The sequence below is a fragment of the Oryctolagus cuniculus genome, chromosome 3, assembly GCF_964237555.1.
Source record: "Oryctolagus cuniculus chromosome 3, mOryCun1.1, whole genome shotgun sequence".
Taxonomy (NCBI): domain Eukaryota; kingdom Metazoa; phylum Chordata; class Mammalia; order Lagomorpha; family Leporidae; genus Oryctolagus; species Oryctolagus cuniculus.
Window position 1 is genome coordinate 138,672,030 of NC_091434.1, and position 23,434 is coordinate 138,695,463.

At 50.4% G+C, this 23,434-nt stretch overlaps 1 protein-coding gene and 1 long non-coding RNA gene across 25 annotated transcripts in view; one reads left to right on the forward strand and one right to left on the reverse strand.

Annotated features, from left to right (window-relative positions):
- ATXN7L1 (ataxin 7 like 1) overlaps nucleotides 1–23,434 on the forward strand; it is a 283,217-nt gene that overhangs the window by 188,731 nt on the left and 71,052 nt on the right. For 2 of the 24 annotated variants that reach the window (XM_051848838.2, XM_070071157.1), the window contains exon 1: nucleotides 20,498–21,445. The exons of 18 other annotated variants lie outside the window; for them this stretch is intronic. The gene's annotated coding sequence lies outside the window, so the exon portion shown is untranslated. Of the gene's footprint in view, nucleotides 1–5,613; nucleotides 6,361–6,414; nucleotides 6,851–20,497; nucleotides 21,446–23,434 lie in introns of those variants that run through there. 4 more of the 24 variants (XM_051848839.2, XM_070071158.1, XM_051848837.2 and 1 more) reach the window with 4 other exon arrangements.
- LOC138849039 (uncharacterized) lies at nucleotides 19,933–21,480 on the reverse strand. The gene is made up of 2 exons (XR_011387373.1): nucleotides 21,177–21,480; nucleotides 19,933–20,501 (listed from the first exon to the last, which is right to left on the reverse strand). It is a non-coding gene; the product is annotated as an uncharacterized lncRNA (long non-coding RNA).

Sequence of the window (23,434 nt, forward strand, 5' to 3'; positions counted from 1 at the left end):
AGGATAGCCAAAGTGCTTGTGCCCTTGCCACCCACATGGGAGACCCAGATGGAGTTTCTGGCTCCTGGCTTCGGCATGGCCCAGCTGTGGCTCTTGTGGCCATTTGTGGCCTCTCTCTGCCTGTAACTCTGCCTTTCAAATAAATAAACAATCTTTAATAATAATAAAGACTCCAGTTAGGTTGTCTGCATCCCACGTTAGGGTAGATACCTGGGTTCAGTCACAGCTTCACTGCTGATTCCAGCTTCCCAGTACCTTGGAAGCAACAGTGATGGCTCAGTGATTAGGTTCCTGCCCATGTGGGAGACCTGGACTGAGTACCTGGCTCCAGACTCCCGCCTGGCCCAACCCAGCTGTGGGTGCATTTGGAAAGTGAACCAGTGAATGGGACCACTCACTGACGCTCTCACTCTCTCCCTCTCAAATACATAAAAATCTAAAATGAACTATGTTCTAAAGGTTTGAATGCTACAGTTGTAGATCCTGAAGTCATCACAGTTTTACAGCAATGAAGACCCTTAATGCTGGCCTTTTTTTTTTTTTTTTTTTTTTGCTTTCTAATATTTATTTATTTATCTGAAAGACAGAGGGACGGGGCGGGGGGGGGGATCTTCCACTCACTGGTTCACTCCCCAAATGGACAACATGGCTTGGTCTGGTCCAGGGTGAAACCAGGAGCCAGGAACTCCATCTGGGTCTCCCACATGGATGGCAGGGTGCAAGTACTTGAGCCATTTTCTGCCGCTTTCCCAGGAGCATTAGCAGGGAGCTGGACCCGTAGTAGAGCAATGGAATAAAGCAGCCAGGACTCGAACTGGTGCTTACATCGAATGCCAGCATCACTGGTAGTGGCTTAACCCATTGTGCCAGCCCCAGTGCTGTGGGCAGTGCCAGCCCCAGCACTGAGCTTAAGTTATAGAAAGAGGATCTGATAAAATTCAGAGTATGCTGTTTAAGAAGCCCAGGTGCCGTGGAGTGAAGCTCTCCTGGACAGTTTCCTGTTCTGTAGTGGCCATGTGTGTTTTTGCTATCCGGTGCTTAAATTGTAAATGGAAAGCTTTTCTGCCTTCTCCCTAAGACAGACAACTGTTGTTGAACTCCAACTTTTACACATACTTCGTATAAAGATGTTCACTTTCCAGATATAGCTAATAAGATAGCCTTTTTTTATTTGGAATTCAGATTGAAACAGACTTCATTCATTCATTCAATGCATTGACCTACAATGAAAGATGAGACTCAGAAGGGGCCTATGAGGCACTTCAACCCAGGGGTCTCAATACCTGCCAACTCACATTCACTGATTTCCACCATGAAGTAATTTTTCAACCATTGTGAAGTACTGGCTTAGGCTGGTTGAAATCAGTACTCTCCAGAAAAATCCAGACTATGTGCAGAACTGACCCCTATGTGCAGAACTGACCCTGTGACATCAGTTACAGCAGTTCAGGTTGTGGATCCGCATCGCAAAGCAGTAGAGCCAAAAGCTAGTCACAGATGTGTCAGGCACACGGGCTTAGTCTCCGTGAACCCGGGTACAGAACAAAAGGAAAGGGTGTTGAGCCAAGTGTGGGTACCGACTGAAGGCAAGCCTGCAGCTGAGGGTAGCCACCAGGGCTGACCGCGTGCTCTGGCTCTCCGTCTCCTGCAGCTCAGGCCTCCATCCTTTCTTGGCTTCATCCTCTTTGTGACCAGTTTTGCATACATCCAGACCATTCTGAAAAGCCCATACCGGTCCCTGGCCAGCTTCTTCCTTGGTGTGTGTTGCTCTGATGCAGTTCCCTTGGCTGAGATAAGTTCATGTGTCTGGAGTATGGGGCCAGGACCCGGTTGTGTCTCCATCAATGCTACATCCTCCAGGGCTGACTGTACAGCGCTCAGGAGCATCTCCCAGGCCCGCTTCTCTGTCTGCATCAGCGAAGCAGTGCTGGTCTGGTCTGTGGCTGAACCGCCTTTGCTAAGCACACCGGTAACTGATTACAACACATTCCTGATACTGTTCCATCTGACGGCCATGTCTCGTGAAGTCCCAGCAGTTCTGCTTTTAAAAGCTCACCCTGTCTTCCCTAGATGTTCATACGCTGCTGCTTGTCGTCAGATCATTTTTAAAAGGGTCTGTATGCTGTGAAGAGTCACGGGCTACCTGAAATATTCTGCTCACTTCATGTCTTATAAGCGGACGACATGCCTGCCAAGACAGTGCTGATTTACACACTGCCGTATTCTTTCAGGCAGCATGGGTGCAAATGTCATATGCTTACCAAAGCAGCCTTAAATAACTCCTCAGCGTGCATGTTTACAAGCAGCAAGAGGCGACATCTAGACGTCCTATCCAGCCTCAGAGGGCGTGCAGTCAGCAGGAGCACAGAGATTTGATGACTTTTCATGCCTAGGCTGCTTGAGTGACAGTCACCTTAACGTCCATTTTGACCCTCAGCTTCCCTGGCCCTTGGGTCTGTGTGTGTGTGTGTGTGTGTGTGTGTGTGTTGTTTTCAGGGAAAAATACAGAGCAGTGACAGGTTCCCAACAAGGTGGCAGAATATTCTAGAGCATCCGAATCATCACCTCCTGACAGGCTCCCCTCCTGCATTCCACATTCGGCATCTCTAGTCATGGCCTTGAGTCTTCACTTCCCAACTAACGGCTCTGCTCACCCCTCCAAATCTGCTGGCCATCTGCAGTCACCCACATCCATGTCCCCTCAGAGGGAATGACCAAAAAAAACCTGCCAAGAACCTGCTCAGGAGTATCATATAATAGTGATACCCTCCCCATTCAAGTGCTGACGTAAAGAAGGGAATATGTCATGGGAACTTGCACTGGGTCCAGCATTTTCAGCAGCCTCTGGTGCAAATGAACTCAGCCAAGGCACGTGTTGGGGAAGAGACCACCCCCCACCCTCCTACCTCCAGCAAGCCCAGCAGAACTGCAGCAGGTCAGATCCCTTACACACACACACACACACACACACTCACACACACGTGCGCGTGCTGCATGCCTTGAGCATACAAGCCACCTAACGTACAGTCTGGCAGGTCTCCTGGGACATTCTGCTCTGGCTGCTGCTCGGAGTAGGACTGGGTGAGAAGCCAGGGACTGGCCAGTGAGTGAATCGATCAGATCAGAGAAGGACAGGGTGCCCACTCAGTGGAGGTGGTTGCTTTCCACTGACATAGCTGTCCTAGAGCGCAGGTGTCTAGCACTCGCTCCACAGCAGGGACAGGAAGGCTCCTCTCGGAACTGATGCAGAGAAGCCAGGAAGACCAGCAGAAAACCAGGAGAGACGCCATGCTTTTACAAGCAGGCGACTTCGCTGACCTTTTAGTACCATCATTCTGTTTTCTAGAAACATGATAGAGGTAAGCAAGGAGGGCTGGGCCCGGAGTTGGGAGATCTGGTGCTGTTTATGGTTTGCCCAATGGCCCTGCCAAATCACGTAGCCTCTCCAAGTCTGTTTACTTGTCTAGGAAAATGGGAAAAGTAAAGCTCACCCCTTTTAAAGTGCTTTGCTACTAATAAAACCCTGTACCCAGCAAGTCATTGTTTGTGCGGCTAAGACCTAGGACTGGACATTTAAAGCTTTCCTGACCACATGACCTTGGAAAAGTCACAAGTTTCCCTGAACCTCGGTTTTCCTTCTTTGTCAAATGGGGATGATATGGGGCCAGCATTGTGGCACAGCAAATTAAGCTGCTGCCTTCAATGCCAGTATCCCACATGGACACCAGTTCAAGGCTGGGCTGTTTCCAATCCAGCTCCCTGCTAATGTGCTTGAGACAGCAGCAGAAGATGGCCCAAGCCCTTGGGCCCCTGAAGCCACATGGGAAACCAGGATGAATCTCCTGGCTTTTACTTGGCCCAGCCCTGGCCATTGCAGTCATTTGGGGGAGAGAACCAGTGGATAGAAGATCTCTCTGTCTCTCTCTAACTCTGCCTTTCAAATAAATAAAATATAAAACAAATCTTTAAAAAATTTTTTGAATTTATTAAAAAAAATGGGGGTGGGTGCTGACACTGTGGTATAGTGGATAAAGCTGCTGCCTGCAGTGCCAGCATCCCATATGGGTGCCGGTTCCCATCCCGGCTGCTCCACTTCCAATCCAGCTCTCTGCTGTGGCCTGGGAAGGCAGTAGAAGATGGCCCAAGTCCTTGGGCCCCTGCACCAGCGTGCAAGACCTGGAAGAGGCTCCTGGCTCCTGGCTCCTGGCTTTGGATCGCCACAGCTCCAGCCATTGCAGCCATCTGGGGAGTGCACCAGCGGATGGAAGACCTCTCTCTCACTCTCTCTTTCTCTCTCTCTCTCTCTGCCTCTCTGTAACTCTGCCTTTCAAATAAATAAATCTTTTTTTTTAAAAAATGGGGATGATAACAGCAGCTCTTCCCATCTCACAGGATGTTTCTGAGAACCCAGTAATACAGTATGCTAAAATGAGACATACAAACAGTACAGGCTTTTTAGTTTTGTTTGTTTTGAGAGGCAGGCACACAGAGCTCCTGTCTGTTGGTTCACTCCCCCAAATGCCAAATGCCCACAAGTGGGAGCTAGGAACTCAGTCCAAGTCTCCCACATAAGTGGCAGGACCCCCCAACTACTTGCTCCATCAACCACTGCCTCCCGGTGTCTGCATTAGTAGGAAGCTGGAGTCAAGAGCCTGGAATCAAAAGCAGGCGCTGATGTGGGACACAGGCCTCTTAACCACCAGCTCAACCCCCGACCCGACCCCAACAGTGGAACTCTAAGTGCAAGGCTGTTCTGGGGCCACTTTAACCTGTCCGTTGCCCACCATGAGGCAGGAGCTGGTTGTGGACTCACTTCATGGGAAGTGAGCCTTCTCTCGCACTGCATCCCTCTGCCTTCCTCTCTCTCCACCCCACACCTGCTTCCCCCTCTTCTCCTTCCTTTGTCCCAGACTCTCAGATCAGAGCAGCCCGTGTGATTCTGTTAGTGACCTCTCTGTGTGGCAACTGCTGCATTTCACTCTAGGGGGCTCCGTTTCAGATCCCAGTGAAATAATGTCTACAGTGTGCAGAGAAATGTGGGTTCCTTTGGGAGGAAAGGGGCAGCCACTGTGTGGGTTCCTGTTCACCACCATACCCCTGGTGACCCCTGAAGCCAGAGGAGCGACTCTCTCTCCAGGATAAGCATGCTTCTGGCACATGGTTACAGTGGTTTCTTCAAACAACCTGTTTCTACTTAATCATTAATTTACCCAACTCTCGTTGAGTGGAGAAGGGGAAACATTTTAGTCTTGTAAGGCCGCCACAAAACACACCAAACACCAGAGTAAGGGAAAGCGTTTATTGGGAGAAACCTGATTGACTGGAGGGAAGGGGTGAAGAAGGAAAAAGAAGAACATAAGAGAGAGATCCAGAGACAGACAGAGACCAGGAGATGGAGAGAAAGAGAGCCACATGCTCAGGAGCAGGTCCTTTTAAAACTTTGGGGGGGGGGACAGGGAAGTAGGAGCAGCAAATCCCATTAGGATGGGGGTGGGGCTGACAGCGGTAGTTGGGCCATGTGGCTACCTGGCTTCCAGCAATGGGGGGGGGGGGGGCTAGAGCCTAGGATGGCATCAGGACTGCTCCATTTTACTAACAGTCATTAAATCAGATCAGTAGATGATAAGATGGATGGATGGACGGATGGATGGATGGATGAGAGAGAGAGAGAGAGAGAGAGATAGGGCAGATTGGGCACTAGGTTTAAGTCCATCCAGGACAGATTATTTCTCACTCTTACATCTACCTCCCAGTTCTCGCAGGACTCCACATTCTCAAATCCTCAGAGAACTCTACATTTTTCACCTAGCTAATTGTCTGGATTCTAAGAAATGGAAAACTTTGCTAGATAAGCAATTCAAGTGTCCATTTTCATCTTTCCAGGTGGAAAGAATGTGCTGTCACCAGTATGGCAGCAAGCATAGAGACTCCGGTCCAGATCAGGGTGAAAGCTGGTCCCCTTTCCTAGGATTCTGGCCAGCAGGGTCAGTAAACGGCCTGGGGACGCTGTCCCCTACCCCCAGGCCAGATTCTGGAGGATTGCTGTGTGTCTCAGTGGCCCCACTACACGCTGAGAGGGGACTTGGAATTCCTTTCTTGCGTCTACAGAAACTCAATTCAGTAACGTCCCTTTTTTCTCCTACGGGCTTTTCACCACTTCCAAATTCCCGCACTGCTGCCGTCACCCTCTGGTTTGCAAATCTCTTGTCAATCTCTTAGTAAAAGATGCATCAAGGAAGCACTCATTGCCTCCTGCTAATAAACGCAGCGTGTCATGTGACACCTCCCCTCCCCCGCACCCTACCAATAAAGTAGCTTGACGTGGGTCCTTTATCTGCCAACATCTACATTTCCTTCAAGGTGGTAATCTTTTTGCTTTTGTTATTTAAGTTCTTTTTTATTCTTAATTGTTACCCAGTTGCTTCGGGGCTCGCATAAACAGTTAACAAAAACACTCGCACAAGGCAGCCGTTTCGCTTTCTGAGCCTGTTGTTCTTGGCACTGGGTCAGTTCTATGAACTTCTGGTGTCCAACTGGTAGGACCTGAAACTCTGTGTTTAACAAGTGCCTGTAGTCAAAACAGTTGGCGTGTGCAGGCGAGATAGCTGGTAGTGACTGCAGCTGGTCAGCCGTCGGGGTCGTGCACTGTGCAGAATACTGAATCACGTTGCTCTGCGTTGGAGCTTTGGTTGTTGTTGTTTGCTCGTTGCGATTTTTTTTTTTGTCCTTTGTAGATTTTTTTTTCTTTTCTGCCGTGGCATCCGTGCTAATGTGGATCGCTTCAGGTTCCAAAAGTACAGCATGTTTACAGTCGTCGTAGCATCAGATTAAGTTGGCAGCCTGAGTCTCTGTAAGTGGTTTTAGTTTACATTTCTTCTCCTAGCAGGATGTTTTGCATAATTTTGCTGATCCTGGGTTATTTATAGAGTTTTCTGAAGAAACGGGGATGCGTGAGAGTTTCGGTTCCAACTGTGCAAAGTGAAATCCGCGTCTGCACTGGGAGAGAGGGTGGCGAACGTGCGTGTGCCGCCGAGGGTTCTGGCAGCTCCTGGTGGTTCATTGCTGCCACAGGTCACTAGATAACATCCGGGGAGCGGGAGCGGACCCTCCCGGCCGCCCCGCCGCCATCAGATACCCTGACAATTGTCTCAGGATGTGTTGTTTTGCTTGGTCTGTAGCAGAGGGAGTAAAATGAAAGTGATGATGCCATTTCCTACGGGGCGGCCCGAGAGCGTGGGTGCACGGTTGGGTATTGTTGAGTTTGCAGTGGTTGTTTTGTCAAACTGAAAAGAGCAGTGTCATCTGACAACCCGCCCCGAAGCCGGCCCGGGAGCTGGGAGCAGTTGGCAGAGTCCCTGGGAGACATGGGGAAGGGAGAGACACAGGAAAGCCGGCCCAGGGCTGTTTTTTTTGTTTTGTTTTGTTTTGTTTTGTTTTTTAAAGTTCATGTCCCCTCTTCTAGGTAGGTGACCGTGGTGCTCAGATGTTTATAATGTTTAGGAAATTGATAATCAACTGCAGGATGGCATGGAGCTAATGCAATATCTGTGCGATTGTCTGGCCACCGCAGTAGCATCTTTGGGGACCCCTGTGCATGCTTGAATGAGAGCTGAAACTGGGCACACGTGAGAACGCTGAGCCAGAATTAGCACTCTGTAACAGGGTTTCCCATAATATTTACTAGAACAGTTGGCTAAAAATTGCTCTGCTTGGCCCACTGAATGGCTGTGTAATTAAATCAGCCCTCGATGGCGTACCTTGAACAGTGCCCCTCTCAGAGCCTGCCGCTCCTGGAATTTGCATGGCTAAGTAGTGCGTTCATCAGCATAATGAGCGCGCAGTCCCAGTCTAATGGTCCAGGAGCACGCTGCAAACGAGACACTTCATCGTGCCTCGGGTTAAATATTTTAAACCAAACAAATCAAAAGAGGGAGACAAGGACAGACAGCTTAGGCTTTGCGGAAGACGTCGTAGGGTGCCTTGACCCCATGTCCTTGGGTGTCCCCAGCCCCCAGACAGGCCCAGACCCCTCTTACCCAGCATTGCCGAGTCACGCACAGATGAGGAGGGGCAGTTGGAACGGAAATTTCCAAGGTAGTAAATGTGAACGCTGGACTGGGGCTGGCCGTGGTTGCAGCGGCTGAGTGGCCACAAGTGGCGTTCTCTGCTCCTTGGGCTGTCACATCTATATGAAAGGGATTTTGGTTTCTTTTGATTTGGTTTCATTTGGTTTGGTTTTTGTCTCCACTAACCTTGCAGAGAATAACGAAGAGGGTGTCTTTGACAGTCTAGAAGTGTGCCCTGTGCTTTCCCACATTGGCCTCATTGAGCTGGCTGGGGACAGGTCAAGCTGTTTGGTTCCAGCAGAAAAATACTGGAGGTGAGGTGGGGCATGCGCTGTGGAGCTGGGAGCTAGAACTCCAGCCCGGGCGTTGTCCCCCCCGAGCATGTGCCGGCTCCTGCCAGCTCCAAGCCCCGTCCACAATGGGCCAAGTGGAGGGGTAGGGTGTTGCTGCAAAGCTGGCCTAACAGGACTCCAGTCTGTCCCCATGGACAGAGCTCTGGTTCCACTTTCCTTCCGTGGTTCAGTCAGTGAGGTTGGGACAGGGAGGCTCCAGGTTTGAGGTTTGTGTGCTTCTTGGCTGGCCATGGCTCTGCACTGTGTAAACACCCCCACGTGTAAATAAGCTCCTGGCCCGTGACTGAAGAGACAGGAAGGGGACCAGCAGGCCTTAGCTGGAGCTGGAAGGGTGGCTGTGAATCCTGAAAGTCCCTCAGTCATTCTCTGCCTAGGGCTTCTGCATTTGAACTGGCTGCTCTGGCCTACCCTGCCATCCCTGGAAAAGTGGAGGCCCCTGACAGTCCCCTCTGCAAGTTCTCCCAGCCCCTGCAGACAGGGCCTCCAGGTAGCTCTCAAAGGCCCTCTTGGCTCCTCCTGCCAGCATGGAGAGCCCCGGGTCCTGTCTGCCCTTCCAAGGATGATTGGCTTGGTGTGTCTGGGCCCCGGAGGAGCAGTAAGCATTGGAGTCCACCTCTTCTTTGGTCCCAGGGGAATGGTTCTGCTAACCTTACACTCAGTGGGAAGCCTAAGGCCTACCAAGAGCTGGGAGTGCAAGGATTGAGAGGAGGGGAACAGAACACTAGGTGGAACCTAGAGGGTAGGGATTTCCCAACCAAAGGCAGATGGTCACAGTTGCTTCAGCAAACCCGTGAGTCTGCTGGTGGCTGCCTCACTCTGCCGTTGGTCCTCTTGTCCCCTCTCTCTGGAATTACAGCAAGCCCTTGCTGATTAATCAGAACTCATACAAGGAGTTGATCACTCCCTGCCTGCGGCCTGGGAGCTACTTAGGGCTGCCCTGTCCTTGTAGACTGCCTCAACCCCAAGGCCCCAGTCGGCCAGTATTTGCCAGTGACCTGGGGTCATGAGATTGTCTTTGTCTTGGCTGTGCTACACTGTGAGAGGTGAGAGCAAGGAGGGAGGTACTTTTGAACTGTGATGACAGCCAAGGTTAGGAGGCCTGTGTCCTCTGCCATCTATACTGTTTCTCTCTGATTTGGAAAACATGAGTGGTTTTCAAGTAGACCGCCTGTGTTCATTTTCTAGGGCTGCCAGGACAAAATAAGACAGACTTGGGTGGCTTGAACAGCAGGTGTTTGTTTTCTCACAGTTCTGGAAACTGGAAGTCCAAGATCAAGGTGCTGGCAGGGTTGATTTCTCCTAAGGCTTCTACTCGGCTTCCAGGTGACTGCCCAGTTGCTGCCTTTCTATAAGGTTGGCCAGCTGTCTGTGTACTTGTGCCCCTGAGGTCTCTTCTTTTAATCAAGACACCAATCATATTGGATTAGGGCTCCATCCTAGTGGCCTCATTGTAACTTAATCACTTCTTCAAAGATGCCATCTTGAAACGTGGTTACATTATTAGGGATTAAGGAGTGAGATTTTTTTTTTTTTTAAGATTTTATTTATTTGAAAGAGTTAGAGAGGTAGAGGTAGAGACAGAGAGAGAGAGAGAGAAGTCTTCTATCCTCTGGTTCACTCCCCAAATGGCCTCAATGGCCAGAGCTGCGCCAATTTGAAGTCAGGAGCCAGGAGCTTCTTCTGGATCTTCCATGCAGATGCAGGGGCCCAAGGACTTGGACCATCTTCTACTGCTTTCCCAGGCCATAGCAGAGAGCCGGATCAGAAGAGGAGCAGCCAGGACTAGAACTGGTGCCCATATGGGATGCTGACACTTCAGGCCAGGGCTTTACCCTGCTGTGCCACAGCACTGCCCCACCCCCCTTTTTTTAAAGGTTTATTTATTTGAAAAGCAGCATGAGAGAGTGAGAGTGAGAGAGATCTTCTGTCCATTGGTTCACTCTGCAAATGGCTGCAACATCAGGGTCTGGGTCAGACCAAAGCCAGGATCCAGCAACTCCATCCAGGTCTCTCACATGGGTTTCAGGGGCCCAAGTGCTTGGACCATCTTCTGCTGCCTTCCCAGGTACATTAGCAGAAGTGGACCAGAGAAGTAGAGCAGCCAGGATTCCAACTAGCACTTTAATGTGGGATGCCAGCGCTGCAAACAGTAGCTTAACCTGCTGCATCACAACACCAGCCGTACTTTAGAGTTTGAGTTGGAGAGGCACACAGTCCAGCCTGTAACACCAGGCTCAGCTGAACGTGGCCACGACTCTCCTCCTTTAAGAAGCAGCATTTTAACCGCCAAGATGTAGAGATTCCTCTGAGTTTGTTCCTGCACTCACGAATGTATAGAGCCAGGCACCACCTCTGTGTGGGTCTGTGACCGAAGGAAATAAGATGAGAGAAAGATAGGTATCTATTTAAAGCTACATGGATAAGTCATCAGTGGCTGTGCAAGTCTAAGTTCGTTTTCGTGTGTCCTGTAATGATTCTGGAGTGACTTCAGCAGCCTGCTGGTATTAAGGGACAGTGTTGTAAGTGTGGTTGAGTGAGGGTAACTGGTAGACCAGTGGGATCCAGGAAATTGCTGATTGGGATTGTTACCACCCTTCTGGGCTTCCTCCTCCCAGCCCCTTTCTGTGTAAACTCCCTGATCTGTTAATAGATTGATTCATTGGCCCGATCTTCCTAGCGTCTGGCCAACAATTACGTATACATTCTTCATTTTTTGACCTGCCCTCAGCACTTTTTCTCCCTGGACGCTGGGAACCAACCTTTGATGGGCTAGGGGAGGAGACTTTCTTAGGCCACTTTTTGCCTCCTGTGTGAACTGCTGCTCTTTTCCTGGGGGTGTGTGGTTGGCCGTGCCAGCTTCCATATGTCCAATGTGGGATATCTTTGACTCCGAGATCTTTTCTTAGTGAGGATGGCAAGCCTCCTCAGCTGAGACGAGAACAGTGTTTCTGGGCACCCGCCCTGAGAATGTGAGCATCCAAAGCCTGGTGTTCTTGGGACCTACCACCAGAGACGGGAGCTCAGCAACTGGTTAGGGTCCATCACAGGGAAGCTAAAAGCTCCTGGCTCTTGGTTACCTGCCAGGACCCTTCTGCCATTTACTCCGGCACGGGTCTCAACAAGGGACCCGTGTTCCTGCAGCCCAGGAGCCAAGCTGTGAGAGTGGCAGGATGACCCAGTACCCTCTCTGTATAGGCCAGCCTCAGCTCTGGTCTGGGATGAGAGAGGAGGTGTTTGCTACCAGGAGAGGAGAGGAGTGGTGAGGGGAGGAGAGGGGAAGGAAGGGGAAGAGGAGAGGAGGATTCTGCTCATCGCAGTCTCCAGCTGTTCTGTGCTGAGAGCCCTGTTCCTTCTGGCAGCCTGAGTACCTATAGGTCCCTCCTCAGCTTAACAGGCAGGTTTCTGCCAATGGAAATGGTATCTCTGAGTTATTTATAAATTATTTAGTAATAATCATAATACTGTTCTTTTGTGTTGGCTCCGTCTGACTTAACTTTCAGAGCTCTCTCACCTGCCTGATCTCACTGACAGCTCAGAGGGTGGAGGTGGAGGAGGCAGATACTGTTAACCTCAGAGCATGGAAAATCTGGAAGGAGAGCCAGGATTTGGGCTCCAGCTCTTGGAAATCAGTGCTGCTTCTATTGATTTCAGCTGCCTAATGTTTACATTTGGTTGCCAGTGGAAGGTGTTGTGTCTTAGAATTGGAAAGCCATTTTTATTATTCTATGAGGGTTTTTTAGGCTTATTTATTCATCTGAGAAGGAGAGAAAGAGAGAGAGAGAGAGAGCACGCGCTTCTACCTCCTGGTTCAACCCCAAAATATCCGCAGCAGCCAGGGGACCAAAGTCAGGAGCTAGGAGCTCAGTCCAGGTCTCTCACGTGGGTGCCAGAGGCCCAACCACTTGAACCTATCACTGCTACCTCCCGGAGTCTGCATGAGTAGGAAGCCTGAGTCTCTGGAGCTGGGCTCCAGCACTGATATGGGACCAGGGCATCTTCACCACTAGGCCAAATGCCTACCCCAGTGTAAGTACCTCTTGTCTGTGACGAAGGCGATGTTTGCTTGCTCACCACATGTGACGCCCTGCCCCTGTAGCTTTACACCTCAGCGTCATCAGCTTCAGGAAGAGAAGGGCTGCCAGTGTCACCCGTGAGATCCTCACCAGGAAGAAGAAATGTGGACCGGATGACACACCTCCTACCGTGGATGGTGGGTGGTTCGGCACAACCACACTCCATGAGTGCTGTTCACAGGTCACTGTCAGAGGGACAGAAGGGATTGCGCAGCTGGGCCTGTCCTCTGCCAGGTCGTCAATGAGGATTTGAAGGAAGAACAGCATTGAGGGCGGGCTTATCAAGTTCTCAAGCGGTAGACTTGGGAGAGAGAATGGGTACATTGGTGGATCAGGCTCTGAACATCCAACAGACTTGAGCAGTAGAACGAACCCAACAAGATGATCTTTTTAAAGGACACCCGTGGATTCATGGCTTGGCCATGAATGTGTGAAACAGGCCCTGGGCGGGTGAGGGAGGCAGCTGTGAGATGTGAAACACTGAGACCGGACCTCTAGCTGCATTTATTGGAGATCAGTGTCCAGAAGAGACTCCCAGGAGCTGACCCCTTCTGGAATGTTCTCCCTTCTGAGATCCATAGTTTGTGAAGAACAAAGCCAGAGAGAACCAAGGTCAGGAGAGTAGTGAAGACAATGGCTTTGTGCAGAATGGCCTGAGAAGATGTGTGGGGGTGTTTAGCCTGGAAAAGGAGGTTTGGGGGAGTAATTTTTGTGAGGTGTTCCATGGAATGGAAGAGGGTTTAGACAGCTCGTGATGAAGCCAGGGGGCAGAAATGGGATTGGTGTGTGGGCGTTACAGACTGGCCCAGTGCAGGGAAGAGCCTCCTACAGTCGGGGCTGTGGACCTGGTGTACACTGGAACCTTCAGTGACGAAGACAGTCTGAGCAGCCCTCTGGCAGGGGTGCTGGGGAGGTGACCACAGCCCCAGGCAGGTGGCTGGCAGGGGTTAGGAGACTGGGTCCCTGCAGGCTGGTTCCATATCCCAACTTCACAATCGGTCTAGGTCCAGCATTCCTGGAAGAGTGGTCAGCCCTGTGATGGAAACAGTGGGTGTAGCAGGAAGGAGAGGGTTGGCAGTGGGGATCCATGCCTCAGTGCCGCATTTGTAAAGAAGGCCTGTCTGAGTTACATTCGTGTGTGTGCGTGTGTGTGGTTTTTAGGATTTGGATTAACTTTATTTGACCATGTTAGAACATTAAAAACAAATAACACCCCCCTAAAGAATGACAAAGTCCAGCCAACATCTGTCATCGTCATCAATGCATAGTGAAAGGAGGGCCTACTAGAAACATAGGGAGGACAGACTCAGGATGGCCCATGAGTACATACATGTCTGTGATGTCTCCTATGTGCCTGTGTGTGTCGAATTAAGACCGATTAGCACTTCGCCGCAGACCCAAATTGTCAGTGTTTGGGAACTGTGATTTTAAGAGTGCCTATCTGCCATCTCTCCTGTCAGCCACCTTAATTACCTCAATGTACAAATTACCTCCTTCAAGTGATTCCAAGAAGAGTCTGAAGGTAACGCTCAGTTACGTTGAGACAGATCGCTTCCCTCGTGGATTGCCGGGCCCTTGCTTTTTGCAGGCTTCCGTTGTGGCTGTGGTTGTAGATGCTGCTGCTGAGGTGAAAGCCATTAACATATAATTGACCACATTAAACTGAACAACTGAGTGGCATTAGTGCATTTGCACTGTCGTGCAGCCATCACTTCTAATCTCAAGATATTTCATCACTCCAATTTCATACTCATGAAACAGTTAGGCCCCGTCCTTACACACACTCGGCCCCTGGCAGTCCCCAGTCGCCTTTGTGTGTGTGTGGCTTTGCTTATTCTGGACATCTCATATAAAGTGAATCACATAACACATGTGACCTCTTGTGTTTGGCCTCTTTTGTTGGCATGTTTTCGAGATTCATCTGTGTTAGAGCGTGGATAGTCTTCATTTTTTTTATGGCTAGATGATATTTCATTATGTATAAATATGACAAATTTTGTTTCTTCAGTTGTCCATCGAGGGTCATTTGGGTGGTTTTCACTTTTTGGCTTTTATGAATGGTTGCTAGGAGCATTGCTTGTACATGGATTTGTTTGAGTATCTATTTTCAATTCTTCTGTGTGTACTTGTGTACCTAGGAGTAGAAATCCTGGGTCATATGGTAATTCTAATATTCAACACTTTTTAAATTAACAAAAAAATTTTGATTTTGGTGAAATGTACTTAACATATAAAGTTTACCACCTTAGCCATTTGTAATACACAGTTCAGTACTATCACGTGCATTTGCGATTGTTACGCAACCAGTAACATCATCCATCTCCACAGCAGTTGGTCTTGCAGAACAGAAACTCTATATACATTAAACAATAACTCCTCACATAAACACACAATTCCTGGCAACCTGCATTCTTTCTATGAATGTGACTACTCCAGGTGTCACATATATGTGGGATCATACAGCGTCTTTTTTGAAAAAAATACTTATTTTGTTTATCTAAAGACAGAGTGACATAGAAGAAGAGACAGAGAAAGAGCTGCCATTCACTGGTTCACTCCAAAAATGGCTGCAATAGCCCGGTGCTGGGCCAGGCTGAAGCCAGGAGACATGAACTCTATCCAGGTCTCCCACATAGGTGGCAGGGCCCAAGTGCTTGGACCATCTTCCACTGCCTTCCCAGGCACATAAGCAAAAAACTGGATTGGATGTAGAGGAGCTGGGCCTGAAACTGATGCTCCAGGATGGGATGCCGGTCTTTTAGGCGGCGGCTTGACCTGCTTCACCACAGTGCCAGCCCCGGTGTTTGTCTTTTGTGACTGGCTTGTCTCATTAGTGTAATTTCAGGTTTATCCATACTGCGGATGTGCCAGAATTTCCTTCCTTTTTAAGGCTGAATGACATTCCATCGTATACCACATTTTGTTGATTGGTCCATCCACTGATGAGCATGTGCTGGCTTCTGCATTTTGGCCATTGTGAATAATACAGATGTGGATGGTCTGGTCAAGACTGCTTTCCATTCTTCGGGGTATACACAGAAGTGGAACTGCTGCATCTTATGGGATTTCCATTTTTAATTTCTTGAGGAGCCACCATACTGTTTTCCATATGGCTGTGCCATTTCACACTCCCACCGGTAATGCACAAAGCTTCTGGTTTCCCCACATCCTTGCACCCTAGCAGCTGTGGTACCACGTGCTAGTTTTCATGTGCATTCCCCCAGTGCCTAATGATACAGATACTCTTGTTGACCATTTGTGTGTTTTCTTTGGGGAAATGTCTATTCAAGCCCTTTGCCCATTTTTGAACTGGATCATGCCCTCTTGTTCTTGCATTGAGAGTCAGGATTCTAAACTTGGCGCTTCTCAGACTCCAGAGCAGTGTCCGTGTTGCATCTTATTATCCGAAGCCCTCTGTTTGCTAAGAACTTAGGCCACCTACTCACTCCACAGGTACCCAGGTGAGGAGAGAGATAAGGGCTGAGACAGGGAAGGGTCAGTGCTCTTGGTGGAGAGAGCTGACCCAAGGCGAATGTACCCATCTCTGGCCTCCCGGTCTTCCTGGAACTCAGCAGAGGTACCAGGAAAGCTGTCCATGGATGTCTCTGGAAAAGCTCCAGCCCCCAGGCTATAGAACCTGCCTTTTCATCTGTGTGTTTCTTCTAAGCCTTGTGACGTCCAGCAGATTCTACTTGACTGTCCCCAGAGAGGGGGACATGTGCTCAGGAGCCCTTGACCCGCTGGCTTTGGGTCTACAGGTCAAGGCTCACAGCCTCACCCTTGGGAGCTGAGTGTCTTCAATTAGAGCTGCCAGTGACTGAGAGAAGAGGGCTGATGGAATAGGAGTCAGCTCACAGCCCCTCGCCCTGCTGGCTCCACTGCACAGAAATGGAATGGTGGAAACTGACCCGCACATCTCCCTCGCAGTCAGAAAATGATCAGTTCTCTGTAATTCTGGGGAGAAACCCCATATGAGCAGAAAAGGAAGCATACCGCTCCAACATCGTGTTCTCCCTGGGGGACTCTCCCACAGGAGACTCACTATCTTTTGCTCTGACCATGCTGTCAAACTGCCCCGGGGGTGGCTCCACAGGAACTGCCTACTTACATGACATAATTTATTTTTAAAGATTTATTTTATTTATTTGAAAGACAGAGTTACAGAGATAGAGGTAGAGACAGAGAGAGGGGTCTTCCATCCACTGGTTCACTCCCCAGATGGCCACAACGGCCAGAGCTGCACCGATCTAAAGCCAGGAGCTTCTTCCGGGTCTCCCATATGCGTGCAGGGGCCCAAGGGCTTGGGCCATCTTGTACTGCTTTCCCAGGCCATAGCAGAGAGCTGGATTGGAAGAGGAGCAGCTGGGACTAGAACTGGAGCCCATATGGGATGTCGGCACTTCAGGCCAGGGCTTTAATGCACTGTGCCACAGCACTGGCCCCACGTGGCATAATTTGAGGTGATGACGTGTCCCCCAAGTCCAGAATTCCCCAGTAGAATGATGACCAAAGCCTTGGAAAGCTTTTGTCTCTTAGAATTTTGAATTTTGTCGTTTTGGAAAAGGCACATGCCCCTGAGACAGGATTAAGATTCATCAGGTAGGTCGGCGCTACGGCTCACTAGGCTAATCCTCCGCCTGCAGCGCCAGCGCCCCGGGTTCTAGTCCTGGTTGGGGCGCCGGATTCTGTCCCAGTTGCCCCTCTTCCAGTCCAGCTCTCTGCTGTGGCCCTGGAAGGCAGTGGAGGATGGCCCAAGTGCTTGGGCCCTGCAGGAGGAGGCACCTGGCTCCTGGCTTTAGATTGGCACAGCGCGCCGGCCATCGCAGCCATTTGGAGAGTGAACCAATGGAAGGAAGACCTTTCTCTCTGTCTCTCTGTCCTTCTCTCTCACTGTCTCTGCCTGTCAGGAAAAAAAAAAAGATTCATCAGGTAATAGCCAGGTTTCAGTAAAATATGTTGAATGAAGAGTGTGGTGCGGTGGCTAAGATGCTACTTGGGATGCCTGCATCCCATGTCAGAGTGCCTGGGTTCCGGTCCTAGCCCTGCTATCCACTTCTACCTTCCTGCTGATGTGCACCTGGAAGGTGATGAGCAGATAATGGCTTAAATGGGATTGGGCCCCTGCCACCCATATATGGAACACTAGATAGAGTTCCTGAATCCTGGCTTCAGCCCAACCCAGGCCTGGCTGTTGCAAACATTTGAGGAATGAATCAGCAGATGCAAGATTCTCTCTCTCTCTCTCTCTCCCTTCTGGCTTTCAAATAAATTTTATTTTATTTTATTTATTTATTTTTTTGACAGGCAGAGTGGACAGTGAGAGAGAGAGAGACAGAAAGAAAGGTCTTCCTTTGCCGTTGGTTCACCCTCCAATGGCCGCTGCGGCCAGCGCGCTGCGGCCGGTGCACCGCGCTGATCCGATGGCAGGAGCCAGGTACTTATCCTGGTCTCCCATGGGGTGCAGGGCCCAAGCACTTGGGCCATCCTCCACTGCACTCCCGGGCCACAGCAGAGACCTGGCCTGGAAGAGGGGCAACCGGGACAGAATCCAGCGCCCCGACCGGGACTAGAACCCGGTGTGCCGGCGCCGCTAGGCGGAGGATTAGCCTAGTGAGCCGCGGCTCTGGCCTTTCAAATAAATTTTAAAAAATGAATTAAAAAAGAAAAGAAAGTTGAGTGAAACATATAGGAGTTCCTAGTAGAAGATAAGGGTGCCCAAAACACACTTTACTGCTCGTTTCTTTTTTCTTTCTTTCTTTCTTTCTTTTTTTTTTTTTTTTTTTGAGAGACAGAATTACCGACAGAGAGGCAGAGAAAGGGATCTTCCATCCACTGATTCACTCCCCAAATGGCTGTAACAGCTGGAGTCTTCCATTTCCACTCCCCAAATTGTCTCCCTTGCAGGCGCAAGGGGCCAAACCCTTGGGCCATCTTCCAGTGCTTTCCCAGGTCATTAGCAGAGAGCTGGATCAGAACTGGAACAGCCGGGACTGGATCCAGTGCCCATGTTGGGATGCCAGCACTGCAGGTGGAGGCTTAACCTACTATGCCACAGCACTGGCCCCTACTGTTCTTTTTTTTTTTTTTTTTTTTTTTTTTTGAGACAAAATTCAGGTAATTGAAGGTTAACTACTTTTTAATTTTTTAAAGAAATTATTTATATTTATTTTGTTTAAAAGGCAGAGAGAGAGGCAGAGACAGACAGGATGATATCTTCCATCCACTAGTTTGCTCCCCAGATACCCTCAGTGGCCATAGTGTGGCCGGGTGCAAGCCAGGAGCCAAGAACTCAATCCAGGTCTCCCCTGTGGGTGGCAGGGACCCAAGCACTTGGACTATTATCTGCTGTTTTTCAGAGTGTATATTAGCAGGAAGCTGTAAGGAGGAACAGAGCCAAGGACTTGAACCTGCCCACATGCTCTGATATGGGATGCAGGTTTCCCAAGCAGCATCTTAATACCTTCCCCTTAAATTTTTTAAAAAGATTTATTTATTTATTTATTTATTTGAAAGGCAGAGATACAGAGAGGGAAAGAGAGAGAGAGAGAGAAGGCAGAGAGAAGGAGAAATCTTCCATCCAGTTGGTTCACTCCCCAAATAGCCACAATGGCCAGGGCAGGGCCAGGCTAAAGCCAGGATCCAGGAGCTTCATTCTGGTCTCCCACATGGATGCAGGGGCCCAAGCACCTGGGCCATCTTCCATTGCTTTCCAAGGCACATTAGCAGAGAGCTGGATTGGAATTGGAGCAGTCAGGACTTAAGTGGGCACCCATTCAATGCTGGGATGCCAGCATTGTAGGTGAGGCTAAACCTTCTATGCCACAGTGCCAGCCCCAATTTTTTTTTAAGATTTATTTATTTGAAACACAGAGTTACAGAGAGTGGGAAGATACACACACACACACACACACACACACACACAGATCTTCCACCTGCTGGTTCACTCCCTAGTTGGATGTAGTCTCCACAGCTGAGCCAGGTGGAAGCCAGAAGCCTGAAACTCCACCCAGGTTTCCCATGTGGGGAGCAGGGGCCCAAGCATTTGGGGCATATTCTGTTGCTTTTCCAGGCACATTAGCAAGGAGCTGGATCAGAAGTGAAGCACCTGGGATTTGAACTCATATGGGATGCCTGTGTTGCAGGCAGCAGTTTAACTCCTGTGTCACAATGTTGGACCCCCAATTTTTTCAGAATTTATTTTATTTGAGAGACAGAGAGCTCCCATCCCCTGTTTCACTCCCCAAATGCCTACAACAGCCAGGAGTTGGCAGGCCAAAATCAGGAGCCAGGAATTCTTTGTAGGTCTCCCACATGTGGGCAGGAACCCAATGAGTCGTGTCATCACTGCTGCCTCCCCGTGTCTGTGTTAGCAGGAAGCTGGGGTTCAGAGCTGGAGCCAGGCTTTGAATCCAGGTACTCTGATGCGCAATACAATGTGGGTGTTTTTTAAGAGTTATTTATTTATTTGAAAGGCAGAGCTACAGAGAGAGAGAGGGAGAGACAGAGAGAGCAAGCTTCCATCTGTTGGTTCCCTCCCCAAATGGCGGCAACAGTGAGGGCTGGGCCCGGCTGAAGTCAGGAGCTTCTTCCAGGTCTCCCACTTAAGTGCAGGGGCCCAAGCACTTGGACCACCTTCCACTGCTTTTCTCAGGCTGTCAACAGGGAGCTTCCAGCACCCATATGGCTGATGTTGCGGGTCGTAGCTTAACCAACTATGCCACAGTACTGGCTGGCCCTGGATGTGGATATCTTAACCAGCATCCTAATTGCTAGGACAAATTCCTGCCCCTAACCATTTTTTAAAATAGGTTTTTATTTCTGTATTTTGAGAGGCAACGTCATAAAGAGAGAGGGAGAGATAGATCTTCCATCTGCGTGTTCACTCCCCAGATGGCTGCAATGACCATGGCTAGGCCAAGCTGAAACCAGGAGCCAGAAGCTTCATCCAGGTCTCCCATGTGGGTAGCAGGGTCCCAAGCACTTGGGCCATCTTCCACGAAATGGAGCAGCTGGGACATGAATAGGCACCCATATGAGATGTCAGCATTGCAGTCAGTGGCTTTACCCACCATGCCATAGCACCCCTGCTCCTAACCATTTTAAAGTATACAATTCAATGGCATGGAGTACATTCGTGGCATTGTGCAACCATTGCCCCCAAAGGAGATCAAACGTCCCTAAGCAGTCACTCCCCATGTCCATGTTGTCCAAGGCATCCTATAACAGGGACCTTTGGTGAGCCTTTGTTTTTGTAGGAGTTCACACTCTCCCTACCCCATTCCCCCCCTTCCCTCTTTGCCCAAGTTTGCTGTCATTTGCCAAATTTGGGGAATAAACTTTCTAAACATGCAGAATGAATGAAAACTCCCTGCTTGAATTAATTGAAATCCGTTTGCAGTGACTGCCCTATAAAAGTGCAGTCACCTCCTGCAAGTATTTTCCAATCACGACCAGGATCACTACTCTCTCCCAAGCACAGGGCTAGCTGTTGGGGTGGACACTGCCCGTCAGTATGGACAAGCCCCAAGGGAAGGGGGAAAGAAAAGCCCGAGGAATCTGCAGGCTACGCAGGACTCAAGCCAGAGCCCACACTGCCTGATGAGGCCGTTGTCCTGGTGGTGCCATGGGAGGAACCCCGCCCTCCCCACACAGCGCTGGCTCTCATGAGTGGCCAAGGGACCTACCTCCTCTGACCACACCTTAGGCGCGCGCTTCAGGAAAACCCAAGTTCATCTGCGGAAATTCAGTATACAGCCCTGACTGTTCCGGGCTTTTCTTTCTGCCTTTCCCTAATCTCATCTGGGCGTGCTCTCTTAAAGGGGAAGTGGTGCCTTCTGACTGGCCAGGCCTGCAGCCAGGAGCCAGGAAACGTCTACTAGCACGAGTCTCGCTGCCCAGCGTGTCACTGGCTCAGCCTTCTTGTCCAAATGGCCAGGCTGCCTCCCCAGGATGTGTAAGTGCGAGCGCAGGGCACGCTCACCACCCAGGAAGGCGTGGGGCTGGGTGCAGGGCACGGAAGAGAGAGCCTGGCAGGCTGAGCATGCTGGCAGCCCACGGTGCATTTAGCAAGATGCATGTCAGCAGAGACAGTGCTCTTGGTTTGTGGGCTGGCACTGGAGCCGAGACAAGGCCGAGGCGTGCGATGGCTGCCTCGGAAGGAAGTCAGGACTAGGAGGCTGGGTTGGGGACCGGTCTATTTTGGACGGCCCTTCTGGAGGCACGAGCCTCGGGCCTGGGAATGGACGGAGTGGAAAATTTCATAGCACACCTTGCATAGCCTCGGGAGCCCAGCTGCACTGCACCCAACCATCCCGTCACCCCCACGTCTCGGCTTGTACGTGCAGCTCTGATGACGCTTTTTTGCCTTTATCTCCTCAGCAACTGTTTGTCTTTGTTGTCTCTCTGTGTCATTTGCATTCAAAAATGTTGCGGGGCTTTTCTGTTCAAACCGTACAAATTGCTGGGAACTGGTGACCTGTGTTCTTCCTGCTCCCCCACCTAGGGCTGGTCCTCTGTCCACTGTGTGCACACCCTGGGCCCAGGGTGGGTGGTGCTGGGTGGTGCTGGGTGGCGGTGGCTGGCCCGCCTGCAGACAGGCTGGCTCACCAGGCCGACTGGCAGTGCATCTGGTCTGGCTTCCAGAGAGGGTTTTGTTTCCATTGAGCCCACGGAGAAATAAAGGGGAAAAGGCGCACACGCTCGCGGCCGCAGCCAGTTCCTGTGTGAATGCCACAGGAGAGCTGCTGAGGGCTCAGGAAGGCAGGCCCTCGCCGTGTGTGGGGTCCCGATCCAGGCCAGGCTCTCATTTGTATTTGTAACACTGAGGAATCTCAGAGCGTGTACAAAGTTTTGTTTTCACCGAAATAACTCAGACCTTTTGCTCCTGAAGAAGGGAGAAAGAAAGACACTAGAGTGGGACAGAAAGTGGTGTTTCGGGCCGCCTGTGTGGACAGGGTACAACCACACCCTGCTTCAAGACAACTTCCTGTTTGCCACTGCCAACTGCCACTCCAAGGAGAACAGAAATGGTTCCGTTATTAGTGGCTGCCGCGGGCCCACGGCAGCCTGTGGGTTGAGTGGTTCCGAGCAGCGCCACGAGCTTAGCTGTGCGTGGAGGCTTGGCGCTTTCTGTCGAGGTTGACCGTGGCCCTGCGCTGTTGAAATTGGAGGTTGGTGCAGACAGGAATGAAGTGGCGGTCTCTTCTCCTCAGCCTGCGTTCCTCACTCCATGTGCTCCCGTAGGATTCTCGTAAATGGAAAAATTTTTAATTCAGGGTCAGGGAGCAGGCGGAGAACTGCCTGTTTAGGAAAACTACTACCTAGGTCTTCTTTTTCTAATCCACATTTTCCCGTCTCAGGGGAACTCGTATTAAGTGCCAGCTGTGAGTTGGCGCTGTGGCAGCTACCTTCCGTGTGTAACCAGTGCTGTCAACGTGCATGGGTTCCGCAGGAACCACAGTGAGCCCCGTGCTGAGTGCCAGGGGAGGAGTGCAGAGGACACATGTCCTCGAGGTGTGTCCCAGCACAGGACCCCTAGGGCACTAAGCCAGGGATTCCCGCAGGGGCTGGATGCTGAGGTGGGGCACTCTGCCTGTTCTTGGGGCAACTTTGCCAGCTTGTCACTCCCTGGTATAGGTGTTACTGTCCCCATTTTGTAGATAAGGAGCCTGGGGCTCAGAGGGTTAAGTGACTTGCCTGAGTCGCAAAGCTAATGAGTGACAGCACTGGGATTTGAGCCCAGATCTTTCTGATTCCAAAGACAGCAGTGTTTGGTCCGTATTTCCAATGATTCCCAAAGCTGGTAGAACTGAAAATCACCACAGTGCCTTTTGAAAGATACACCGTGGGGGTCCTGGCCCTGATGTCTCAAGAGTGAAGGAGCCCCTGATGCTCCAGGTGGCCCGTGATGTGAAGGTGCAGCCTGGTACTTTCTCTGCCTCCT